At 39.1% G+C, this 20,124-nt stretch overlaps 1 protein-coding gene across 5 annotated transcripts in view; it reads left to right on the forward strand.

Annotated features, from left to right (window-relative positions):
• HIVEP2 (HIVEP zinc finger 2) overlaps positions 1-20,124 on the forward strand; it is a 170,791-nt gene that overhangs the window by 19,560 nt on the left and 131,107 nt on the right. The window contains exon 1 of one of the 5 annotated variants that reach the window (XM_039530262.1): positions 10,572-10,612. The exons of the other annotated variants lie outside the window; for them this stretch is intronic. The gene's annotated coding sequence lies outside the window, so the exon portion shown is untranslated. Of the gene's footprint in view, positions 1-10,571; positions 10,613-20,124 lie in introns of those variants that run through there. 5 annotated transcript variants of the gene reach the window in all.

Genomic DNA, 20,124 nt, shown 5'->3' on the forward strand with positions numbered 1-20,124 from the left:
AGTGCCACCTAGTCCTGGTACGATCTCTTAATTGTACAGGGCTCCATGCTCCTGCAGCTTGCATGCAACAGAATGATGAAAAGCAAAGCAGTGAATTACAAGCCAGGTCTCAAAAACCCAAGCAGTGCCCCAAGCCCCTTATATGGTATGATACTGCAAGCTAACTGGCTGGGAAAGTAGAATAAAGCTTCTAGTCCAAGACCCTTCCTGCAGGGTTGGCTTTATTTAAATAAAGGAAGAGGCAAAACAAAATCAAATAAACACAAAATACCAACCACCTCAGGCTTTGCTAGCTGGCAGTGAAAAGGATGCACCCTTTCCTCTTTAGTTGCCCTTCCTAACAACAGTGGTGAGCCCTAAGACTTCCCTGATCCTGAGTCTTGTCTGTCTACTCTTCTGCCTAAGAAGCAGGAAGCCCAGTATGTGATTTCTTGTAAGGCACATAACTATGAGCAAGCATGTGGCCTGCAACTGCAGCTCCCAGTTTTAAAGGGCCCAAGGGCTGTAACAGATGTACTGGGAGGCATGTGCATATGCCCCCAAACCAGTGCCCTGTTACCGATACCATACCCCAGCTAACAAAATCAGCACAGGACAGAAGATCCACAAAACAACAGCAAACAGTATCAGTTGGGGGGCGGGTCTGCAGAAATATGCGAGGAGTTGGGAAAACCCAGTTTACTATGTATGAAACTGGAAATAAAACATACCTTACTATAGAAAAGACCTAGCAAGTTGCTGCTGCCATATGAACCTTGGTGGTACATTATAAAAATGTGTTAGCGAAGTTCCAAGAACAGAGGAGCCGTTTGAAAATTTTATGGCAGTAGAGGCTTCATCTCCACCTGTCAAAGAGTTGTACATTTTCACTGACCACTTACGCATATTCTGCCCCCTTATTACATTTGCTGGTATGGTGCTTCACAGCTTACAAAACTGCTCTCTACAGATTTTGGCTCTTTTACAATGCCTTTCATAACCACACCTCTTGTGGTTTGCTACAAAGTGGTTTTCACTTGGAAGAGCTGGTGTGTTACCTAGAAACTTACTATACTTCTGTGTCACTTAATTTATTTGTGCATTCCAGGTCCTCCATTTTTTTTTTTTTTTTAAAAACGGGTGAGGATATATTGCCTATGTATGTAGTCTGGAATCCTTGTGAGACAGTCCAATTATTTATCTGTCTACAAAGCTACTTCAGACTGAAATATTTTTCTCTTAGTGCTGTCTGTGCTTTTTGGAGTGTTTTCTAAGGCATTTTGACTCTTTTTTCAGAATTTTAATTAGCTCAAAATGGTTAAGGAAAAAGAGGTGTAATATCCTGAAAGAGACTTTCTAATAAAACAGAAAAGAATAATATAAATATTTCTACACAAAACAATACTCAGTGAAGCACAAATTCACTTTTAACTCAGTATCTGGATTTTCTGTATCTGATCTTTGTTACTTTAATTGATATTGTGTAGTCAGTTTGAGTGAAAATTCTATTCCCATAAGACAAAATATTTATTCTAAATATTATTGTTGCCTAGGCTCTTGTTGAATTCACGAGAAACAGCAACAATTAAGTTGGATTAATTTTTTAAAATATCTGGTATGTTTTCTCATTGTTTCCATGAAAGCGATTTCAGTAAATATTGTAATGATTGCACTTTGTAGTTTAAAATGAGATTACTGGTTTTTGAGATTTGCGGGTTCTAGATATTTTTCAGATCTGCTCTGTCATGATTAGAAATTTAAAATAAAATGGGCATATGTAATTGTTATTTTTGTTCATTATAATTTATATTTACACAGTGATGATATTTATAAAAGATGGTTACTAAAGTGCCATCGGGTTTTGCTTTCACTGAGTCTTTCAGCTCCTTGTTTCTTAAAGTTTGTAGAATTGTATAACTGTGTACACATGCACACATACAGACAATTTAAACATGCAGCATCATCCCAGAATGCTACATAAATTTAATTTATTTTTTCCCATCAAGCCAGTCTTTCTAGCATAATCATTGTAGCAGTTTTCTTCGCAATTTACTATTTTTTTCCAGTAACTTCTAAGGACAAAATCCTGTCTTTACTATTTGAAGACATGTTCAGTAAGGGAAGGAGCAGAATAATGCTGGGAGCAACTCTGGCACCATACCTGTCCTGCTGGTACAGGATAGCATTGCTTAGGGCAGCTGGGTGTGGTGGAGAAGAACATATGTGGTGAGGCATACCTCACTGGTCCCGGAGGGCCCTACCCATCTCTCAGTGAAGTCAGTGGTTTCACTCGGGATGTGAATGGATATTTATAAAGGAACAGCATGCACTCTCAGTCCCAGCTGTGTACTTGCTGTATATGTTCTGGGAGCCAGGGTCACATCAGGAGCAGGCAGACCACATCTCCTTCGTCCCTAACGCACAGCCTTCGAGGTAGCAGTTTCCCTTTTCAGGCCCTATTCAGAAGCTCATCCCAGTTTAGCAAAGCTAAAGCATATGCCTAAATGCTTTGCTGAATTGGGGCCTTAGTGCTGCCTTAAGTACTATGTTACACTCCTCCCCTCTTCTACTGCTCCGATGTATGTGGTGTAGAGGAGAAACTCCCTTCTATCCTCTTCTCCCATTACTGCACTTGAGCATCACAGGGTAGGATTTTGTCTGAAATATTTAAATATCTGAAAAGTAAAAAAACAAAAAGAGAAGAAGTAACACCTTGGTTCATCACTGTGAGGTATATGAATTTACAGTGTGATGCAATCCTCAGGTTTCCAATAACCAAGGCATTCAAGCAGTAAAATAGACTCTAGTTATATCTAGGGCTATGATTTTGTCATGTAGGACACGGTGGCTGTAAAAATGCATTTGGTTAGGCCCCCAAACTGAGTGGTGTTGGGACCTAGTTGGACGGGGTTGCAGCACTAATCCGGTTTGGCCAGTCCACCCCTCTGGGTCCATCTGTGGAGGGATGGATGGGCCAAACCTGAGTGTTGCTGCAACCCCGTACACCAAGGTCACAACACCTTGAGCAGGGAACCAGGCCCAGCCCCATGGTGCAGGAGCTGCTGTTGTGGCGTAAGAGCAGGATGGGTTTGCTCTCCAACACAGATCCCCTCCCTCCCGAGCCTCATCTTTCAGCACCTTCACTTACGTCAGCATACGCAAGAGTTATGCCATTGACATTATTTGGTGACCTTTCCACGATTTATCTTTATTTTCCCCTTGCATCTCTGCCATGAAATTTACTAACAATTTCCATGCCAAAATCATAGCTGTTGCGTATCCCTACCATCTCCTTAGAGAAACATTTACCTGCATCAGCTTTTTGGCATATTTATTTTAAAGAGGTAGAATTATCTATTGTCAGGTGTGAAGTAGCTCAAAAATTGAACCAGCTACTACTTTGTTTTGTTTGTTTACCATGTTCTTCTCATAAAAATGGCATTAGCGTACTTTTAATGATCTGTTTAGTGGAGCTAATTCCTTTAAGGATGAGGCAGTTCAACTGAAAATCTCAAGATAGTTACTATTCCATTTGCACTTCTTCAAATATCATTCAGATGGATCTTGAATAATTACAATAAACATAACTTTTTAAAATTAAATTCCCTTGTTATGCAACATACTACACAGATAGGTTTTAAAGGGCAAGAGTATAATCTGTAAGACTACTGAATATTTTGCAGGTGTAAAGAACTTTGTTTAAAGTATACACAAAATGTTTTGTGAAATCTTCTCTATATATTTGTATAGTTTTTTAACCATTACTAGAGTGAGCTGATTTAGAATGGACGTGCACGTATTTATTAGCAGCATTTCACAAGAGACAACAATTTGACCCAATCACAATTTCCATCCATCTATTTGTGTTTGCTTAAAGTCTCAAATTTTAAATGGAAAAAAAAAAGTCAATAGAGTTAATACACTTTTAAGGTGTAATCAGCATATTTTGCTACAAAATGCACTACAAAGAACAGATGGCATTTTCCCATGTCAGATCTCGCCAAAGATGGTTTAATACTGCTTTGATTATTTGAAGAACTGTAATACATAATTACCCAAAGATTAACTTTCAGGATGTGGATAGCTGTTTGAAAACACTGTTGTTCCTTATTACTTTCTGTCCTTAATAGATATATAGCATAGTGGTAGCCACTTTTCATATTTACATTCAGTCTAGTCTAGTAGGGCTGTGCTCTGTGGCAATTGTTTCAGTGCAATTAGAAGTATAACTCTTGTGTCTTAGATAGTTTTAATATAACTCTATCTGTCTTAGATATGAGGCTTAAAGTAATGACTCAGGCTTATCAACTTGATTCAATTCAATACAGTACACTAGGTTGAAATTTCAAGAAAAGCTGATGGGTAGCATTCAGGTCTTTTAGGATGTTTATGTTCAGTGGAAATTTTTTTCACAGCCACTTGATTGAGTGTTCTGCCCAGCCTCCCTTTCCCCGAGAAATCATTCCATTTTACAAGTAGTGTGATCATAAATGCCTAGATTCTGGTTTCTCTTACACCTGACTTAATCCAGAGGAACGTTGCTGAAGTCAATACTGCTTTGAATTGACACGGGTGAGATTAGAATCTCTCCCTAAACCTGTATACTAGAAACTACTGACCAATATCAAGTATCAGTTTTTTAAACGGAATGTAGTTTTGGTGATAGGTTTTAGATTAACAAACCTGGAGACTGATGTTCTTTGTATAATTGCAGAACGTGTGCAACTGGGTAGCTGCACAAGCTTCCCCATGCCAACTGACTAATGAACCTCAACTGTAATTTAGAGGAATCACCTTTAATAAGTTGTTTAATTGCTATTCTTATTAAGTCATTGGCTCTTGATGAGACCAGTTGCTCTGGTGTTGGATCTAGAATGTGTACTCCTGCACCTTAGGAATTGGACTGACACCATCATATCATTTCATATAGGCCACTGAGCAGCTATTGGTTGGTGAAAACTTTAAATCATTACGAACTTGTGTTGGCTTTGACCCATTTACTTAGAGGAGAAAAGGTTCATAATCCCATTACGAAACCAGCTAATACCCCTGCTAGCAAAGTGTAATTCAGAGTAAATAGGATGTGTTTTGTTAAAAAGTTGACCATGAAAAATAAATTCTTGGACCTTGCTTTAGTACAACAAGACATTTGGACACTGATCAAAGATGTTACCTGTTTAGTTGATGATGTGCAATCAGATCATGGAAAATGACTTGTTTTAAAACATCAAATGGCCTTCCTTTTCACCAGAGAGACTGTGCATTCTCTGGCTATTGTTTAAAGGTCAGCATTCATCAGCTGAATACTGTTACCACAGATATCTTCTCTTGAATGTATAGAGAATGACTGTGGTATCTCAGACACCACTGTGTGACTACATGCTGACTTAATGGTGACCTCTGTGTTTATAGTTTTACTTTTAAATGTTATTCTGCTGGATCCTTAAATCATTTCATGAAGGGGAAGAGGTGAAGCAGGAAGGAAGCATCTCTGTTCACTTGTGCTTTGCTGGACTGTCAGAACTATTGAGCAAGGGAATCCCTTCAGCCTCTAATTTTACACTAAATATGTGTACATGAAAACTCATTTCCCCTGAATATCCCAAAATGTGTAGCGTACCATTCATATTTAATTATACAAGCATTTACAGTAGGTAAGAGCTTGGTGTATTGTTTGTATTGCAGCAATGCTCCCTACACACATGCTACAGAAAAAATGGAAGCAACTTACATCCCAGTTAAGTAGCATGTGTGACTTGTTTCTAGTCACACATGCTACTTAACTGTTTTGCTATGTAAGCACAGAGAATGCTTTTAGCAATAAAAGCCACTGCTGGTTTCTCCTCAAAAACGTCGCTCCTTGCAGTGCATTGGAAATGACTGAACTTTGGCCCTCAGTCTGCCGACACCCTGAGGGAGTGTAAATGTAATGACGTCTTTGCTTGTTTCAGCTGCACAACAGGAAACGCTTATGGCCTCCCCTTCTTCCTGCTTTGAGAAAATAGTGCGCTCTCTCTCTCTTTTTATTTTTTTCTTCCTCCTCCTGCAGTATTGCTGGCTGAGACCTAGTTTCAGGTCTGCACTCTGCAGTGAGCCAGTACTAGCACGGTACCCTGATTGATGTTTCCATCTCCTAGAGTCAGCCAATGAGCTTGCTATTGCTCTGCTTTAGTGATGATGCGAGAAATAGAATTTCTTTTTTTTTTCTCCCTCCGGAGAAGTAACAGAGAGGAGAACACAGTTATATTGCAATGGCTTACTTTACAGAGCATGTCAGTGGATACAGCTGAGCTGAAAAGACCAGGATAGTCGGGTGATAATTTGCCTTGGGGAGACTACATCACTTGCATAATATAGAGGATACACTGTCAGGTGGGCATAAGGCATTCATGGGATCCTGAAATGTGGTCCAAATAGTGCTGAATAATGCTGAATATAAAGGGCCTGAACAGATTTCTTTGCCACGATGGAATACAAAATCTTGCTTTTCACAAAGCACTGACAGGAAACCTCTTGTTTAACCCTTTCTAGCTGCTGCCTTTTTACTTTGTGACAACACCACAGATATAAATAACAACGTTTATTGCAAAACACAAACAGTTTGCAGCTAATTGTGGGGAGAGAATTTTGTTTTATCCAAGTCAGTCATAGCATTGAAGCAAAGCAAAGTATTGACAAATGAAATTAATCTAATGATGATGGAAAATTCCACTTTTTTAACAAAAGGCAGATGCTCTACTGATTTTGTATATTGTAGTATAAGAGGCAGATGTTTGAAAGATTAGTTAACTTCGAATATAAATGAATTTGGTGCAGCTGATTTTTTTTAAATAACTGTATAGAAATACTGTTTTAAGAGCAGGTTTTGTCAGTTTTCATAAGCAAGTTCTGAATTTACCTCTTTAATCTTCTATTCTACCCACCACAGGAGTCGTTTGGTTTTAATAATCTATAGTTATGTAACATGAATCTTGCATGGAAAGATGCTTGCAAGCAGGAGAAAGGAAAGTGAGATATGCACTGAAATAACGATGTTCATTCTTTTGCAAAAAGGGAGATGATTAGGCTTTGAAATTAAATACTATATAATGGTCCTTTCTGTCACATAGCCTCATTCCAAATATTCATTATAAAATTTGCAAAGTGTCTTGAAGCAGAGTCTTGAGATGGAAATGTTCTAACACATGGAAGTGTTATTTCATTCAGCGATGTGCAGACTCTGGAGGATTTTTTCTGTGTGTTGGGGATTGGGGGTGGGGGGTGTCCTTTTTTTTCCTCTCCCAGTAAAGCACTATAGATTAATAAGTGTAAGGTATCTTAAATGTGGCTGTTCTACATGCATAAGCTAAAGTGAAAATAACAGTTTGTTGGGTTTCTACATCTCTTAAATTATGTAACTTCCCCCCCCCTTTATAAAAATAACCTCCCCACCCCAATAGGGTCATTAGGTATGTATATAGTACTACAGTCCTTCCCTTGGGAGATTTTGCAACCACTTTATGTAAAAGGGAGGCAAAAGGTTATTTGAGTGCATTTTGAATGAAAGTGATTGATTTTAAATTAGATCTTTTTCTTTGACAAATTATTCTATCATTATTCTGTTTTTATCTTCAAAGCCATGCCCTAGATATTAGGTCTGGACCAGCCTTTTTTTTATTATTATTAAATAGAGAAAAATACTCACAAATAATGTGAGGAGAGACAAGTTGGGAGGGAATCCTGGGATGAGAGGAATAATGGTTACTGAGAGGCTGTGTGGTCAAGTGGGTTGAGTAGGGGACTGAGAGTCAGGACTCCTGAGTTGTGTTGAAAGACTGCCATATTATCTCATTTGGGGCAAGCCACTAAAACTGTGTCTCAGTTTACAGATATAATAATAATCAACTATATAGCAAGGCATTAAGAAAATTAGTTAACTTTTATAAAGTGCAGCTGAATGCGCAAAGTATTGTTATTAATAATGGAAAGTGAAAAATGAGAGTTAATGCTTAGCTATGTCTTCAGTTCATCCTGCTCTACTTAGGTATTGCATGCCATGGTTGATAACATTTAGCATATATATGGTGCAATCGCTAAGAAGAGTAGATTATATTAAGAATTTAGTGATATTGCATAAACTACTGCTGCAACTGGCACTAATTTGTACCCTTATTGATAATCTGAGCAGGGAGGCCAAGAGCTGAATGTGCATGGACTGAGACTAAAATATTTTCTCACACCTACAGGTCTCTCCAAGTCAGGGCTGAGGGACATCAGTAGGGCAGCTAAAAGACAGATGCTTGCAGTGCTACTGTTTGTGATGTTCTTGCTTCCTGGATAAATAGTGGATTTCTCCAGGACTGTCAGTGCAACATCTTTAAGAAGCAACTAAATTCACATGAAAAGTTTTTAAAAATGGAATGTCCATCTTTAATATGAATTTCTTGTACTGTTCAGTTATAATCACACTACTTTTTTATTTTATTTTGACTTATTATTTTATATTCATGTATTTTTCCTAGTGTGTCAAAGTAATTGCACTGAAAATGTAGGTAGCACTTGCATTGACATTAAAAAGGCTTACTATGTAACATTTCATGGCCTTATAGCATCTGAATTTTCAGGATCTTTTAGATACAGTACATGTCAGCTGAGTTTTTCTGTTCACACATTATACAAGACATTTTCTTTCTTGCTTTATGGCACTCTGTAGCTACTTAATACTAAAATCAGTTCTGCAGCTCCCAATTCCACATTGTGCTATCAGCGGTAACAATAAATATTATCTGTGGACATCATATTAGATTTCTGAGTCCTTCAGTTCAATGTCAGTGGGATGATCAGAATTTTCTCATATGGTTACTTATAATGGATCAAATCATGAAGGGTGAAGAGGTCCCTTACTCTTGCAGAGTGGAGCTCCCTGCTAGTTTTGCCAGTCTTGGGCATTACAAACCCAGTGAGGGATCATTGAGAAGACCAGGGCGGGGCCTTGGGAGGGAGGGGGGAATGGGGCTATGCTGCTTTCACCCAACATTCTGATTGTCTCTGGGAACACTCCTCTGCCAGCTGCTTGAACTCTCATCTGTCCCTTGCACCAGTGTTAGGTTTGAATAGGGTGCTCAGCCTTTTCTCCTTGGCAGTCGCTCCATGAGTGAGAGAGAGCCTGTCCCCAACCTGATGTCACTCCCTCATGATCTCGCTGCCCCCCACAAACTCCATTGGGATGGTCTGTGGGTATCTGTATCCTTGGGGTTGCAGCACTGCTCTGTGGGTCTGGAGCCAGGCCAGGCTGAACAACTGTGGCTGGGCTTCCTGCCCATGAAGGGGCAGAGACGTGATCTGGGCCATTGTTTGAAGTGTGGATAAAGAAAGAGAAGTCGGCCTTGATTTCTTCTGGAATTCCCACTGATGTCAGTGGGTGTTGACTGTGTAAATCTAGGGCAGCATATGTTTCTTAGGTTAGAGAAAATAATTACTAAGGGTGAAATTAACCCCGGTACAGGGCCCAGCTGGCTCTCTGCCGAGGAGTAAATTTCACCCTCTGTGTGCATGGTGACTGCATAGAAATAAATTTTTTCCTTTTTAAAAAAAAACATAAACATACTCGTCCATACTAAGGTCTAAATCTTCGTATTTTGAAGCCAGCATCCTACTGCTGCAAAACTTAAAATAATTACCATCAATTACATTTTACTATTTTTTCTCCATTAAAAATATGAAATTTAATTTACACTAATTATTTAGCAATATGGGATGCTCTGCATGAAAGTTATGAAGCACAAATTAAATTTAAATGAGGGGAAAAAAGAAAAATACATTGTGTATTAGACTTTTCATATTTCATCTTTTATTTGTATTTCTTTACCAGTCCATCTGGAAAAAGGATTTTCTTTGCAGATTGAAGCAACTTTTTAGAAAGATGAAATGCACTTGCAGTTAGTCAGCTAACCTGAAATCAAAGTTTTAGCCTGAAATGGATTAAAGAGGAAGAGTCATAATAATAACATTCTTGTTATTGCAAGCTTTATTTACCCTCCAATGTGGTGATAGTAGCAGGTAGGGTGACCAGACAGCAAGTGTAAAAAATCGAGATGGGGGGTAATAGGAGCCTATATAAGAAAAAGACCCCAAAATCAGGACTGTTCCTATACAATTGGGACATCTGGTCACCCTAGTAGCAGGCATGGTTATGATTTCACAGAGCAGTAACATAGTGGCGATAAAGGGCAAACTTCTTCCCTGTGCTGCAGTGCTAAATAAGAGGGAACAGAAAGTTTCTTACAACTGTGCTAGAACAGGGCATGATCTCACAATAGACCTCGAGAGAGAGTTGTGAGAGAGAGACAGGTAATGAAATACTGTCTTCCCAAAGGGTTGTGTCCAGACTATCAGCTAGCTAATGCACATGAATGAAATTCACCCCTATGCATTTACATCCCAATAAGGCATAACCTAAGTGGTGCATAGGCCTTGGCCAGGTCCTGATCACAGGATGAATTTTATGCATGGTGCATTTATTTGCAAGTACTTGCCAGGGGCCTCAGCTGCTGCTCTTGAAAAGAGCAACACCTGTGACCTATTACACTGCAGGTGGTCCCAAAGAACATTGCTGTGGCTGGAGGATCGCTTTGGGAGAGACGGATCTCAAGAGGTAAAGTATTTTGCTCCCTTTTGTTGGGTTGATTTAACCTCTTGGTAGGTAATAGTGGCAAAAATGTGGGCCTTTGTGACTGGTACATCTATAGTTTATTACAGAGATGGGCCCTAATCCGTGGTGGTGATGTGTATGTTTAGCTGGGGGTGTAGAGGCCAGATGCATCTGAATTTTAGTGAACTTCATATCTGCAACCAAACATATAGGCGGTCCCTGTTTTTGCTGTGCCTGAATCAAGACCCTCGATCTTAACATTTCCAAACTTTGGAGATGTTTTGGAGTTGAACTTTGCTGCTTGACCACATTTCAGTTTTATCAGGTACATATTAGCCCCATGAAGAACTTGGTTCATCTTCATGGAGATTTCTTGCTTGAGCAGTTGCTTCTTACAGTATAGTGCCTTCTGGTAGATTAAAACTTTTTCCGTTGCGGTTGTAGCAATTCAGTTCATTTTGCAGCAGGCCAATTCTGCTAGCAATTGCAATGTGGTGACTGGTTGTGTTAGTGGAAAAGGAAATTTTTCATTTCCGCTGAAGTGTTGCTCATGTAGATTTGAAATAATATTGCTGCAGTTTTAAAATCCTGTAGCTTTTGTTTTTTCCCCTTAATGTGGGCTATTTCAATTAGAGACTAGATTAACTTTCCTATAAAAAGGTTTTCACTGTTTCATGTGTCAGGCTAGTTTTAATCCAAGTTAGCACTTGGTATTTGAATACTTGGCATTAATACTTAAAATGGCAATTTCATATATAAAACGTGTGTGTGTAGGTTTATTCAAGCATATGTTATTGGCTGCAAAATGTGACTGCACAAGCTACTCTGCACTCAGTCATTCTGCAGTATTTGACAGAATTCTTTATGTAAGTGAAGCAGGAACTATTCTCTAGTGGTTAGGGTTCTAGCTAGGGCCTCAGGAGACCTACGTTCAGTTCCCTCCGGTGCCACAGACTTCCTGTGTGACCATGGACAAGTCGCTTGATCTCTTTGTATCTCAGTTTCCCATCTGTAAAATGGGGGTAAATAGAGGGGTACGATGAGGATAATCACCATATCTTGCTGTTGATCCACATGAAGACTGCTATTGGAGTCAATAAGAGTTTTGCTCTAAAATCAATGGCAGGATTTGGACTGCAGTCTTTTTTTTTTTTTCTTGAGATGAATGTCAATTTTTTTTCAAGTGACCCTTCTTTGATCTGTATGAACTTTTTTCTCAGAGCAGAATACCATTAAAGATCATGCCAGGTGTTGTAAGAGTGGATTATTCTATCCCTTTCTGAGCTCAATTCTGCCACCTTTACTTACATGTTGAATGGTAAGACAACCCGAATAAGGCGAAGTCAGACAGGTGGGCCACAGAATTTCAGATCTGCATCCAAATGTCAAACTCCCCAAAGTTTGTGGATATTTAAATAAAGGGTTCAGGCTAATTAATTTTTATGGCTAGATTGTGAATTCTTACTCATATTGGTGAGCTTTTCAGTATAAAATAAAATAAAACTTTTACTGTAATATTATGTGTTGAAACAACAACAAAAAATTAAATATAAAATTCTCTGCCCTCAGGCCTGTGCCTGATCTGGCTAGAACTGAACAGTTTTCCTTTCAAGGTGGAGAATTTAAACCAGTGGCTTAAACCTCCTGTCTGGTAGATGAAAGGTAAATTCTTATCCCTCCCGCCCCACCTTCCTGAGCAAATTGGTAAAATCTCATGTAAGAGAAGGAAAGTAAAATTCTGCTTCAGCGGGAAATGTGAACTGGAAAACATTATGTCCAGGGGAGTTACAGACACTGGTAGCTTTGGGGATGACTTGATGCTTTGCTGCTGAGTGGATGCGTGTGGGCAGAGCTCTGTGTTCCAGACTTTACTGTAAGGTTTGTAAACCTACTGAAATCTGCCCGAACCACTGAAAAATTGGATTTATTGCTTTTAAGGACGTTTAGGCATTTTAACGGGTAACATGCCTGAAAAGTCTTGCTTATACATTGTAGTGGGAGAGGTAGAAAAGCTTTTCATTTTACAGGGCTCTGGTGCTTTCTAAACCCAGAGCAGTGCATATGAAGTCTTGTAGTGCCCCTCCAGGGGAAACTGGGGAAGGCCCTGGGCTAGATCCTTAGCTGGTGTAAACTAGCATAACTACAGTGGAGTTGCTAGAGGAGCTACACTGATTTGCACCATAGCTGGCCCTCATAGGTTGAAACAGAAGATGATTATGTTGATCTCCATCGGATTCAGGAAGAAGTAAGGAAAGCTAATTGTTCTCATGACAGAGAGCTACAAAACGCAAAAGGACATTTAAGTACTGATAAGATTATCATAATTTGACTTTTTTTACAATAAGATACTGAAGCGAAAACTAAATAAATATGCAATTTGCTAGGGGAAAAAATACCCTTGAGAATTACCACTGATAGTCAAATTTTAGAGTGGTGAGAATTATTGTGAATTCTCAGCCTTTGCTACTGCTGACTCTTGGAATCATGTAGATTTAGTGGAACTCCACATATGTCTCCATAGTACTGGATCCCATTATAGGATTGGAGCCTAAAAAAGTGCATATAATAAAAATAATACTAATGAGATAGATACACAGGTATGTGTCGGATACAGATTGCGCCCTCTGTTCTGTCCTCCCATTACTCAGTGGACTTAAGTGGTGTATAATCATCTTAAAACCAATATCAATGTTCTTGAATCAAAGAGCCTAATAATAGTAGGCAGACAGAGATGCCCCCACCTGTCATCTCGTTTATTTGCCCTTTCTATAGTGCAATTTTCTTGAGAACAAAGATATTTTGGGTCCCATTAAAAATCAGACTAAACTTAAAAGTAGCCCCATGTGCTATGCCACCTAAATTTTTGCCTCTGCCCTAAGAATTTCTTTTCCAAATATTCTAAAGTTATATGATCTTTTTTGGGTATGTATCCAGGTTTCAAACTAATTGTGATAAATAACAAGTATTCCCTATTTTGATATCTAAGACTACTCACTGATTTAACCTTTGATAGGGCACGAGACTCAAGTTAAGTACTTAGGTTTGTATATTTCTCTAATAGTTTAATTTTTAAAAAAGCAATCTGCTTCTGCTGAGGAACATAACTGAAGACTGGGAAACCTTAATGCCATCTTGAATTGTTCAGATCAGTACTCTGAAATTGAATGCCCTACTTAAGTTTAATTACTTGTTTGGCATTCTCCCTATTTAAGTCTCATACTCTTACAAACAAACACAAAAATGCAAGATAGTAACTACAAAATGTATTTGAACAATTAGAAGTCATAGTATTTATTGTAAATAAGGAAAAGAGTCCCCATTTCAGGAAAACATTAAAGTACCTGTTTAAGTCTGTTCCTGGTCAGCAAGTCATTTAAGCATATGCTTAAAGTTAGGTGTGTGCTTAGGTGCTTTGCTGAATAGAGATGGACTCCCCTACTTCTGCTTTTAATATCTTTTTACAGTACAGTTTTAAGGCTGCATTAGAATGATGCCAAGTAGACCGACAACAACATTGACAGGAAATTGAACAATCAGCTGTTGCTCCTATGAATTCCATATTCTTCTTCTCACACAAAAATGGATCAAAATGTGTACTTATAAGCCCATGTATTATCCATATTCTATAAATAAAAAGAATACCTAGAATCTTGAAATATTCTGTTTATCCATTTCCTTAACTTGAATTCAAAGCTCATCTGTACTTAAACTGCAGAGATTTGGAGCAACAGCTATTTCTACAGTTTCTTCTAATTGCTCAAATGTTTCCCACTGCCAACTGGTGAGACCCCCTAACTGACTAAACTGAGAAAAGGTACTAATACAGTATGGCAAAGATTGTTAGTGGAGGGAATGACCACTCTCAATAATATGAGTAAATTGCCTTAATAGCTTCCTGTCATAAAATATTCACAAAATATTAAGTTGATTGGAAAGATGCTTCTCACAATTTCCCCCATACTGATAAAATTAATAATAAAATAAAAATAATATCTAGTTCAGAAGATGTCACTTGGCCATGCCCTATGGGGGGGAGCCTGGAGTGGTATCTATAGGGAGTCGAGATTGACATTCTGAGGCAGCAACATGCAGGGCAGAAGTGCTGATGGCAGGAACTTCAAAAACGACTGTGATAGAGATGCATTTACATTGCATTAATGCTTTCATATTTCTTTATTTAATGTCCTCTATATTCAAAACTTAGGCTAAAGATGTAAAGGACAGTGGACTACAAGCACAGTAGAACATAGCTGGAAGGCAACAGTACTTGTTCTGCAGCTGTGAAAACCCCTATGTTCTTCCTGCAGTTTCAACTCTGCACCTATTTAATAGTAAAAAAAAAAAAAAAATGGGGAGGGGGAGAGGATGGGGGAGAAATCTAGGAAGGATGTCCGGGGCTCATGCCCTTGTACATACTCTCTACCTAGCCCTAGGAAGCTTTGGGAAAATACTAAAATTATAGAATTGCATGATGACTCTACCTTATATTATTGTTTTTATTATAGTAGTGTCTAAAGGCCCCAACAAAGATTCATTGTACGGTGCTCTTTGAACACACATTATAAGGGAGTGTCCCTGCCCTGACGAATTTACAATCTAAATAGACCAGGCAGGCAAAAGGTGAGAGGAGAGGAGTGTTATTACAGATGGGGAGCTTGTAGCACAAAGAGATTAAGAGACTTGCCCAAGGTCACACAGGAAATCTGTGGTAGAGTCAAGAATTGAACTCACTTCTGGCGTCCTTGTCCAGGGTCTAAATGACAAGACCATTCTTCATCCTGTCATATATTAACTTAGTAAACACACTCCTATTATTTTACTGTACATTGCTCAGCAGCATGATAATTCCTGCAGCCCGGATCCTGCAAACACTTTACCCACATCATTTTAAGCACACAAGGAGGCCCATTTCAATGGGTTTCTTTGCATGCTTTAAACTAATTACATGCATATTTGTTAGCAGGATTGAGATCTTTATTTGCACATTTTGTTCTGAAGCTTAGAGCAGCTTTCTGACATATAACACATTTATTTATCAAGATCCCTGAAATAACATGAACTGTGGATATCTTTTTTTAAAAAAATTACTGACTTAGCAAAGTGGATTTCATGTCTTTTTGTGTCTTTGGTCAATATGTTCAGAGCATTTTGAAAGGAAGTTTTGGATTAAGGAGATGTCTATGCTGGGGGGCAGTATCCTGTGTTTCATTTAGGTCATGTCAGGTCATTGTTGTGTTTTTCTTATCATAAAGATCTCGTGTCTGTTCTCATGTTCAGCTGTAGACTTGAGTTTCCAGGAAGAGAGAAATATAGTTAGGAATTGATGCTGCAATATTATATGCTATCTGACTTGCTACTAAGCCAAGGTTTCTTATGCTTTATTACTTGTTGACAATTATTAGTATCTCTTTAATAACAATAACAATTAATACATTTACACTTCTGTAACACATTTCATCTTGGGATCTCACACAGCGGGATTTTTATAGTGGTGGTGAAGTATTATTATCCCCATAAACAGGGAAACTGAGGCACTAAGAGGTTAAGAGAGATGTCCAAGGTCAACCAGCAAGCCATTTGCAGAGCTAGAAACAGAACCCTTGACTCCTGGTTTTTAGCCCCAACTAGAAGGCCAGCCATTCTCAGCCACAGTCAGGTTAATCAAGAACCCATTGTAAGTATACTGATTAATATTAGTAGGTGGCACATCAAGTACGTTTGAAGTTTAGATGTGTTACACTAGGTCTTAAAGTCTGAGAATTGCTACGCTAGGATAGGAAGTCTAATGTGTGTTGTGTTTTCAGACATGCTTTAGCTTCCGTTTGCATCCTTGTGTGTCTTTCTTAGATGAAGGTGTCCAGATCATTAATAATGTTGATTGTTTTATTATTTTAATAGTTAATATTATTTTGGCCTACCTACATTTCTTTTAAGAGCATAAAGGAGAGAGCCTCTACTATGTATGTCACACCCAGTCCAAGTTGATAGTAATCAAATTTATTACCGCCTGGTAGGCGCCTGTTTGAGCTTGTGAAATTACTCGATGGTCCCAGTTGACTTCCTAAAGGAGTGGTGTCCATATTGCAAAGGTCATCAATGCAATTGGCACTAATTATCACCCTAGCTGGAAGGCTGAGCAGACAGCCATAAAGACTGATCTGCCTGCAAACCCGTATACCAGAGCTGAGTCACGTTATCATGGCAACGGATGGAACCTTGCGTGGTCACTGCACATGATGTGTGTACCTGCTTTGCAAATAAGCAGAAGTTCTAGAATTTCCAGCCATGACAATGAGACACCTTTCACAAAACCCAAAATTATAATCAAATTAAAAGACATTTGAGAGGGTGAGGCTTGTAAGTCTTATGTGCACAGAACTGTTGCTTTAGTATTCCATTTCCTCCAAGAGTTCCTCTTGGAAACACACAGTCTGGATTTTTTATGAATTTTATCACTTATTGTCCAACAGGCATTCTCTAATTCTGAATTATGGTCACATTCTTTCTAGCTTATTCACTCCCAGCCACTTTCACTCTGCTCTAATGCTGCATTGAGCCTCTTAGCTTCCAGGACACGTAGAAGAGATGCCGGAAGTCTCAATAGATCCTGGAAGAAGAGCAAAGGTGGCATGGCTGACTGAATAAAACAGACAGTAAGCGTGTTCAGCAGCAAGAACATTTGGCAGTCCTCCAAATTAGTGGCATTTTGCACTTCCTGCAAAGACCCAGTCTTCCCATCTTAAGAACCAACACTCTTCCCACTAAATATAACAAAATAGCACAAAGTCTCCTATAACAGTGTCTTCCATTCTTCATTGGTGGGTGTGTGGAGAAATAACTCAAGGCGTGTGGGGCATAGATTGGTCCTACTGAGGTTGTCATTTTTTACTTAAGTAGCAGAATCAGAAAGAAAAGAAACTGCATAACCATTTGCATAGATGTGCCAGCATCTAAAAATCAGACTACTGATTCATTCAATCATCTGCCATCTGCCATATTCCCTTTAGAATATAGGCCGAACTATCCAATACCAATTTAAGCTGCAGTGGGCTGTTCATCAGGCTGTGGAATTCTGGCAAATAAACTTCTGTAATCGTGTCCTGAAAAATATGAATTTACCATCCACACACCTGTCCTGCTTTTTTGTCAGCTAATTGCATTTATTTTTGAATGCAGTTCTAAACCAATTTGATTCTATATTTCTAAGGCTGCAGAGCCAGTTGTGACTCCCACATGGGTTTCTGGCTCTGGTTAATGATCACATTACTTCTGTATGCTCCAGACTGACTCTTTTTCTGTGTGTCTCACACCTTCAGTTGTGATCTTAGGGAGTTGGTTCCCCCCGCCCCCATGCTTTCATAGCCTCAACACATATAGTCACATTTGCAACATGTTCTATTTAATGGCTTTTGCTCTCTAAAACGAAAGTTTGATCACTGTTTGGTAATGGAGGCACTGGGAATAGAAATGGTTGTGAACTACACCTACTTGTAGGTCTTGAGCTTGGGAGTTGTTTTTCAGAGGTGTTGATCTCTGGAGGATATTTTGAGTGACCTTATGCCACCATGCCAGTACACCAGCCTCTGGATGATCATCTACATCACAGATCAAGTACAAAATCCTCCAGTAGTGTTTATTATCTGTCACTCTCAATATATTTTGTTGTGATCATGGGCATTGAGGAGCCCATGAAGACGAGAAGCTAAGGAGAAAGGGTACAAAAACAACAAGAAAGGGCAACACATGGCAGGCTGTTATGAAGAACAAGTTGATTATTTGAGTAGTATTGAGAGCGTGTACTGTGTCATAGACAAACTGGCATTTATTATATGAATTTATATGCTCTTCAGTTTTGGATTCTGAAGAAAGGCTGAGAAAAAAATAGCTGTCCTTTTTTTTGGGTGGAGGACATTGCTTTGCTGTGAGTTCTGAAGTGTCTGTCATTTCTCTCCTGTAACTTTATGCCAAGGGGAATATCTGATCAATTGTCTAGTTCCTAAAGCCCATCATGCTTTGGGGAAGAAGTGTGCAATGTAGCTTTCTGATTCAGTTTACCCTTTGTTCTTCTCTTAATTATCATCTCTCTCTCTCTCTACTTGTTGATGCTGCTGGCACACTGAAAGGGGCTGGTGATAGATGACACTTGGAACTTGCTTGTTTCATTTATTGTTCTAGAGAGAAAGCATGTTAGTTGGAATACTGAGAGGGGAACTGTAGCCCAAAGCTTCTATGACAATAAAGAAAAAAAGGTTAGGAAAATATAACCTTAACAGTGTTGGTAAAGATTTACATATACAGAGGTTGACAATGAAAGTCAGCGTTTATCCGCAGTACAACTTGTCAGTATCTGAGAAACTGCAATTATGTCCTGGACTAAGTACAGAAAAATACTTTTGCTGTTTCAGTTAAATGCTTTTTTAAAAGATGACCACTGTGCCTGCACACTGTGCTTTTTCAAGTATGGTTAATTTAACTTAGGGCCAGATTGTGAATTCCCAGTGCCAATCACATGAGTAGTCCTGTCGATTTCTGTTTGACTAATCATCTGAGTAACTGCTCAACGGTGTGAGTAAGGTGGTCACAATATGGCCCTTAATGATTTTCTTAGTCTTTAATATAATAAAGTTCTTCTGTTAATTATATATCCTGCTGGAGGGGGATTCTTTAAGATGTTATTTCCTACGCATATGGAGAATCAGGAAGCAAAACTGATCAGTTATGACACCGCACCACAGACTTACTGTTTGGAAGTGGGTCGGGGGAGGAGGGTGTTAAATGTTTTGCTATTGGAAAGAAGAACAAAAGTTGAAATTGTCATGGTGCAACATTCCACCAAGAGAAAAACAGATGGATCACCAATTAATCAGGAGTTTCCAGTGTCCTGAAAAGATGCATGAGAGGCACTTTGCCAGTGAAAGTACGTTAGAACTGTGGGGAAATCTGGGTGCTAATTGACTGGAGAGGAGGGGTTTATGATCCATGATCGTGGAAACAGTAGAACAGGGGTCGGCAACCTTTCAGAAGTGGTGTGCCGAGTCTTCATTTATTCACTCTAATTTAAGGTTTTGCATGCCAGTAATACATTTTAATGTTTTTAGAAGGTCTCTTTCTATAAGTCTATAATATATAACTAAACTATTGTTGTATGTAAAGTAAATAAGGTTTTTAAAATGTTTAAGATTAAATTAAAATGCAGAGCCCCTCGGACTGGTGGCCAGCACCTGGGCAGTGTGAGTGCCACTGAAAATCAGCTCACGTGCTGCCTTCGGCACGTGTGCCATAGGTTGCCTATTCCTGCAGCAGAACAATGTTGGACTGGATGACTCAGAGAACTGACTGGTCCCTGGAACAGACAGCTGACTGCGATCCGACATCTTTGTGACTGACGCGGAAAAGAAGATGATCCTCATGGTGGATGTCATGGTGCCATTCAAAAACAGGTCACCGGCCTTCCACGAGGCCCGAGCTCGGAAGGTGCTGAAATACATCCTGCTGGCTGACACCCTGAGAGCCCA

The sequence above is a fragment of the Mauremys reevesii genome, linkage group 3 (assembly GCF_016161935.1).
Source record: "Mauremys reevesii isolate NIE-2019 linkage group 3, ASM1616193v1, whole genome shotgun sequence".
Lineage (NCBI taxonomy): Eukaryota > Metazoa > Chordata > Testudines > Geoemydidae > Mauremys > Mauremys reevesii.